Here is a 7,759-nt window from a genome sequence, read left to right on the forward strand (position 1 = left end):
ATGATTATTATGATCAAGGATCATACTTTCACATGTTGCCTTCACGCAGAACTGTCTTATTTACTGTCTCTTTTGTGTCTACATTAGTAAGATAGTCGAATGAGTCGAATCAACATAAAGCAGTAAAAATCAAACGTCCCTCTTTAACCCTCAGGGAGTCCGATTTCCATGACTTCGATAATTAAGATTTTGATGAGGTTCTGAGATAGATAGTAGAGTCAATAAAGCGGAAACTTCCTAATTCATATTTGCCAGGGACAAGTCCGATTTCGATGTTTTTTTCTTTTGTGAGATCCCTCATTGGCTCCACAGTCTAAAGCGACGTCAAGCCACTCGCCGTAGCGGGAATCGCCGTTCGGGGAGTCGCTGTCGACGCCATAATTCGAATCACTAACATAAGGCATTTTACAAAAATAAATAAGAGTCTAAAGCATATAGGTGTAATTTGGCAAAAACAGCCTTCAAAGCACTCGAGTCTGATCTACATTGCAGAAACATTATAATTTACTACCATGTACCAAGGTCAATGTCCAAGAATTTATGATACTAATAGGTATCTGGTACTTACTCATAACTGATTTGCTCTTTATACAGCGACCTTGCCTGCTTCCTGTAAGAAAAAAATTAATACTATTCTTGGGTGTACGTAGAAGACGTGCAGCTGCTTGTCTCCCGAGCATGTCGTAAAATCCGACTGAGAGTTGTGTCCTTATTTACTACTGGTTATGGGCGATGAACTGGGGGTTAAAAAGGCCAGATCAAAGCAACTCATCTAAAAAAGCAATATTGCTATTTGACATTTGTTTGTGGCCTTTTTCCTTGCTTGTGACCTGATCCCTTATCACCATTAAGTTCATCATATCCATCTTAGGACTTGCAAGTTGTCATAGCCAGAAGTCAACGAGCAGCCACTTTTGGTATTGGTCCTATTTTGGATCTGATAAACCATAAGGGGACTGGTCGCTAAATTGTCAAAAGTGATACTTACTTCGTTACGTTGTCAACACTTTTATCGCCACACTTGGGTTGATATACTTACCTCCTTGCTTCGATATAAACCAAAAAATACCTAATACTACCTACTTCTACTTCCCAGCAACATTTTCATTGGAATTCCAGACATACGCGACGAGAAAGAGTGGAACAGCGAGGATGTAATTAATACCATGACCTTGTCCTTTGATGAGTCAATCTTCGGCCGACTGTACTTATTAATTATAACAGCCTGTTACCAAACACGTTACTAACACGTAATTTCAGCTTAGTAGGAAAGAGATGAGAGATTTGTCATTATAGGGTATAAAATCTATGCGGTCAGAAATCAGAATCATTTATTCAACGTCATTATCATGGATAAACTTGTTGAATGTCAATGTAACATTTTTGAATTTACGTCATTTCGCAAGGTGTTATGGCTGAGGAGAAGAAATGTAATGGTTATGGCGGTCCTTACCTAAACTATAATATAAACTATTTATTAACTATATATAATAGGTTAGGACCTAAACTATAATATTAAAATAACGCATTGTTTACAGTTGCAAATAACCTGTGGTATCACAACCTTTATCGAACGATCAGTTCATAGGTGATTATAGTTACAGGGGCGTCTTAAAAATCATAAAAAAATATCTCCAAACGTAATCAACTTGTGCAACTTGGACTACCCAAACTACTTGGAATAACCCAATGGAGTAGTCAGAGGTACATCCATCGTAAGATGATCTAAGTAGTGCCCACACTTCACCGAGCTATCTGATAAACCAACGTGATAGATTGGTGTCTGTTGGTGATTGTCAGCGAGCCGTATAGCCGTCTATAATGGGCAAGCTAACTGTAAACTAATAACTCATTGGTGCAAGTCCGGTATTGGGATTCGAACGCGCGCTCCCCGTATGAGGAGCAACCCGGTGTACCACAGAACCGCAGTGACCTATTGAATTTGTGGTATACCTATCTATGTTATTACTTATGGTTTTATGTCATGTCAAAATATGATTGATAAAAATGCAAGATGAAATGATTGGCGAGGTTGTGAGAGTACTGAGGCCGGTGCACTATCTGGTGAGAACGGATGATGGTGAGACCTGCAAGAGGCACGTCGACCAGATGCTGCAGACCTCAGTAACAACCTAGTACCAAAATAGTAGCTAACTACAAGATTTAGGGGGCAGACCTGTGGTATATCTGCTTTTACTTATTCTTCTTCTATAGTGTGGGTTGTGAGGTAGAGTACCAACCTCATCAACCCTGGTGCCGGGGTTACTATTGAGCCGCCAAAGGCCCCTGACATGGCTCATGTAACGACTACTTACTTACATCAGTAAGTAGTGCTTTTACTTATGGTTTTATGTCATGTCAAAATATGATTGATAAAAATGCAAATGCCGTTTTATTGAATGTACACTTCTCATCAAAAAAATCGAAACACTTCCGTTTTCATTGTTTCTGTCCAAATTTAACACAAAAAAGAATTCATACGATGAAAAAAAATACATAAATGTATAGCTGGCAGTTTGGCCATTACAGTAATAAGCGAAAATTCTAAATTCAAAATTAGAATTTCATTTGTTTATCTTATAAACGAAATGAATCACTGTTTTGAGACAAATGTGTGTTTAGGGTTGGAGTACATTTAGCGTTTAAAAACTAAAAATTGGCGCCTATCCTTAAACTTTTTGTTTTTTATTTCAATACTGTGACTTTGGGACGTCTGAAAAAAGGTTTTTTTTCTAAAACGTATGGATACTTCGCCCACAGAAGCCGCCCAAGTTGTGGCATTGCTGGATTCTGGCCTTAGTCAGCGTGTTGTGGCTGCAAGACTGCATCTAAGCCTGTCATCTGTTCATAGAGTCTATAAACGTTATCGGGAGACTGGTTTGTTCACGCGCCGTTCAGGATCTGGCAGGAATCGGGTCACTTCTGAGCGAGATGATCGATTTATTGTAACAACTTCTTTAAGAAATCGACGCCTTAACGCTTTTCAACTGCAGCAGCGGCTTCGTGTTGTACGAAGGGTGGCTGTAAGTGACTCTACAATTAGAAGAAGGTTGAAGGATCGTGGACTGGTACCGCATAAGCCAGCAAATGGGCCGAAATTAACTGCAGACCATCGAAGAGCGCGCCTTAACTTTGCACGTGAGCACCTAAATTGGTCATACCTACAGTGGAGCAAAGTTCTCTTTTCTGATGAGTGTACAATTATGCTGTATGGTAACGACGGAAGGAACAAGGTCTACAGAAGAGACGGAGAACGCTATGCACAATGCTGCATTGAAGAAAAGGTCAGCTATGGTGGCGGTTCGTGGACGGTTTGGGGAGGAATCAGCGCCGACGGTAAGACAGAGCTTGCTTTCGTGTCTGGGCCACGTCTGCCTGCACTAAACTGTGATCGGTACGTCGAAGAGTGTCTCGAGCCTCATGTGATGCCCTATGCACATTTTATTGGCAACGGCTTCATATTCATGCACGACAATGCTAGGGCTCACACCGCGGGCGTCGTACGAGATTATCTTAACGAAGTCGATATCTCTATTATGGAATGGCCAGCAAGAAGCCCGGACATGAATCCCATTGAACATCTGTGGGATGAATTAAAGAGACGAATTCGAGCAAGAGATCCTGCCCCAGAAACACTTAGCCAGCTGCAAGATGCAATCCAAGAGGAATGGGACAATATACCACAGCATGTGATCGTGACTCTCATCCGATCGATGAAGAACCGTATGGAAGCAGTAATTAGAGCTCGGGGAGGGAATACAATTTATTAAATAAACGTTTTTTAGCTTTTTTTTTCATTTACGTGTGTTGTTTTATCCATTTCCTTTATACTCCATACGTAATAAAAATGACTCATTTAACAAAATACGAAACCTATGAAAAATTCATTTAAATTTAGAACATTAACATTAAGATTTGATAAGCTCATATTACTCACTATTAAACGACATTTAACATTTATTCCTAAATGTACACATTTTTCTGATAATCCTGACAAAACGTAAACTTGCAAGGTGTTTCGATTTTTTTGATGAGAAGTGTATTACAGAATTGAAGTGAATAATAATTATGTTATGTTAAAAATAAACGAAAAAAAAGGAAAATAAAAGTAGCATAGAAAATGCTGCACCGACAAGAGCGTGGCTCTTAAATTGATGATGGTGATGAAAAATAAACAAAATTGTTTCGTAACATCCATTTTATTTGTCTTTTAATTGACACCATCCATAATTACATACTACGAAGCACATGTAGATCAAATCCACTTTAAAATAGTCAAAAAGTAAAACACTTGATAACAAAAATTCAACATCGCACCTACTTTACATAATGAGCATAATTAGTTATAATCATACAACATTTACTTATATAATACAAACTTACAGAAAGACAAAGTGCTAAAATCCTCTGGAACGAATTCACATTATACCTACGGAATAATATTAGCAAATTATTGAATAGACGTCATATTTGGCTGCAAATTGGTACTACGAGTGATATGCTCGAGATATTAGTTTGCTCAGGAGATAGAGATAAACTTACGCTTAGGCATGGCCGAACACACACTCACACACTACAGGACTGTCAATCACACAAACCGTTATTTTAAATGTACTGGCCCTCGCGGCACGGCTTTCGCACTGCGCGCGCCTCGTATTATAAAGGCTTTGACCAATCGCCGTAGGTCTATTGGTCGTACCCTCGATATAATTCGCGCGTAATTATATTAAAACATTATGGGCACTGCTGGTGAGATGGGCAACGGCAAGAACAGATGATCCGAAATATCTAGTTAAAGACTTTGTTAGCTGCAGCTCTTAATAATTTGTTTTGCAAAGTATCACAACACAACGCTCATAACGCAACGCCATTCAACGACATTTAAGCTTTCAAGAAGAACGAAAAAAAAAGCAATATTTCCTATACACAGAACCGCAACTTATATCCCGCTGGAAGAAAAGCGATATCTCGCTCTAATATGGAATATTTATTTCTTTCCGGGTTACTCGTCGATTTATAGTGATTAACAGTCCTCTAGTGTCGTCCTTCCGTGACGTAGGGCATCAATAACACTACTACTTAACACACACCAGAATAATCTCTAAAATAAATGGCAATTCAATGACTAAAAATAGGGATAGATTATCTAAATTGCTAATTTTAAATTTCACTCCACCTTATCACATTCCAAAAGCACCAATTATTAAATCAATAGTTTTAGAATTTAGTAAAACAAAGGAGCCGCGCCGTTTCTATGGCATCAAAGGCAAAACCAAAAAAATACCAAACAGGGAAAATCTATTTTTGCAAATAAATACCTACAACTTCCCTTATCTAAACATTTCCGCCAATATTACGAATTTAGTTATTTTTTTTTTAATAAACATCAAAAAATACAGAGTTGATAAGTTGTAGAGGTTCCTTATTTATTAGACGAGTCACATTTATCTTACCAACTAACACATAAAGCTGCGGTGGTATAACCCCAAAGAGTTTTTCAAAAACTTGCAGTTACGTTACAACATTAACTTAACGATAACATGAAAGTTTAACAGTCAGAAACAACAATAATCTGTTTTTAGGATTAAATTGGCCCCGATTCCTGCAGACACCTCCTAATTGTATTTTAAGTTATATCCATCATTTTCTTATCTGAAAGGAGAGGAAAGAGACGGATAATTGACAACTGTTAATTTAAAAATGAGTGAGTTACTAAATGAACTACACGAAGGCATGAAATAGGCATCTCGCTGATATGCAACCTGTTTGAGTGTGCTATGAACTTAATTCTGTCGGGTTATTGGCGGATATAACATTTTGGGAGGGTTTATTAATGTGTTCCATAAATGTTATTACCCGTCCCTTTCCTTTTCGGCGGATAAGAAAATGACAAGTATAACTTGAAATTAAGATGGTGTGTACTGGAATCAGCATCATTACTGCAATAAACTGAAATAGAGCAATATAAACAAGCCCAAAGTGTAAAAAATCCCTACGATTTTATGATACGCATTTTCCTATGATAGCCATATGGCTATTCTGCATATGCAGAATAGTCGTGTAAGTACTTGCATGAATATCCTAAATAAGAACGTTTATATCGTACACATGGAGAGGATTCTATTGAATGTTGGTTAGCTTCATGCAAAAAAGTGGTATGTTTTTGACTATACCCTCTTTAACGTAGCATGATGAGAATGACAGCAGGACAGATATGGGTGAATACCAAAATGTCAAGTTTGGTGGCGAACTTTCATATTATTTTTTCGTGAAAAATTGGGTTCCGACATGAAAAAGGATAGTTGTAGCTACGAGGTAACTGGTTCCTTGTTGTTGTTGTTGTTGTTTTTTCGGGTCGGAACACAATTTTTCACGAAAAAATAATATGAAAGTTCGCCGCCAAACTTGGCACATTTTGATATTCACCCATATAGTACATTGCCCATTGCAACAGAGACGAGATTTATCTCTTTCACACTAAAATATACAGCTTAGTAGGAAAGAGATGAGAGATATGTCGCCCTAATTATACTACGTTATAGGGTATAAAATCTATGTGGTGTTGCTTACTACCTAAACTATAATATTAAAATAACGTATTGTTCACGGTTGCAATTAACCTGTGGCTATAATTCCAGTGGCGCCTTAAAATCATAAAAAATATCTCCAAACGTAATCAAGTTGTGCAATATAGGCTATATCCCTGGGGGTAGTCAGAGGTACATCCATCACAAGATGAACTTGAGATGGATGTGAATTGGTGAACCGTATCGCCGTCTAAAATGGGCGAGCTAACTAAAAACTAACTCATTGATAGGTTCGATAGGTCTCCCATAATATCAGCGCCGCGGCCCGTGCTAAGCACGTGTCACGGCATTATGCTGAGGGAGATCCTTTTTTTATTTTGGGCGCCTCCATTGTGTATTTAATGTCTGTATTATTTGTCTTTTTGTCTTTGTTTTTTTTTCTATTTTTTTTATTTCTGTAATGTAAGTTTGTAAATGTGGCGTCCAATATGGAAATAAATATTTTCTTTCTTTCTTTCATTGGTGCAAGTCCAGTGCTGGGGTTCGAACCGATGCCCCCCGTTTGAAAAGCAAGCCGGTCAACCACAGGACCGCAGTGACCTATAGATTTAAAGTGAATAATTTACATCACACTCACGCTAGCACTATTATGTGAGCACACAGATACACGGGCGAATCCCACTTGTCCAGACCTAGAAAAAAAATCTGTAGTTAAACGAACCTAAGTTTGTACTTGAATATCAGATGAAAGTGTAGTTAACAAAACTTGTGAAGTTTTTAGAGAAAGCAATATAACGTCACGCCTGTATCCTCGAAAGGGGAGGCAGAGGTGTATAGCTAGTCCCATGTAATAAGGATCGAGCCTATCGGGAAAAAACAACATAAAATATTCTCTGTTATTCTCTTAAAAAATGAAATAATTATCTTTTGATACTTAAAGTAGCAATCTTATAAATTTCATATCCTTAATTGGGTCGTGTACTAGTTTCGATATAAATTATGATTACTAAATAAAGACAGATCTAGAACTAACGAAAATCATTTTCTTTTTTCTATTGAATTTTAATCAAGAAAAACGTATCGACGTTTCATTACGTTTTTCAATGACGTCACAGTGTGCTATTTCATATTTAGCAAAAAGTAACTGATTTGACTAGTTGGAAACTAGCCTATTCCTTATAGCTTAGAGCCTGGAAAGCATTCTTATGACATTTTATTGTCATTTTGCTTGG

This window comes from Pectinophora gossypiella, chromosome 12 (assembly GCF_024362695.1).
Source record: "Pectinophora gossypiella chromosome 12, ilPecGoss1.1, whole genome shotgun sequence".
Lineage (NCBI taxonomy): Eukaryota > Metazoa > Arthropoda > Insecta > Lepidoptera > Gelechiidae > Pectinophora > Pectinophora gossypiella.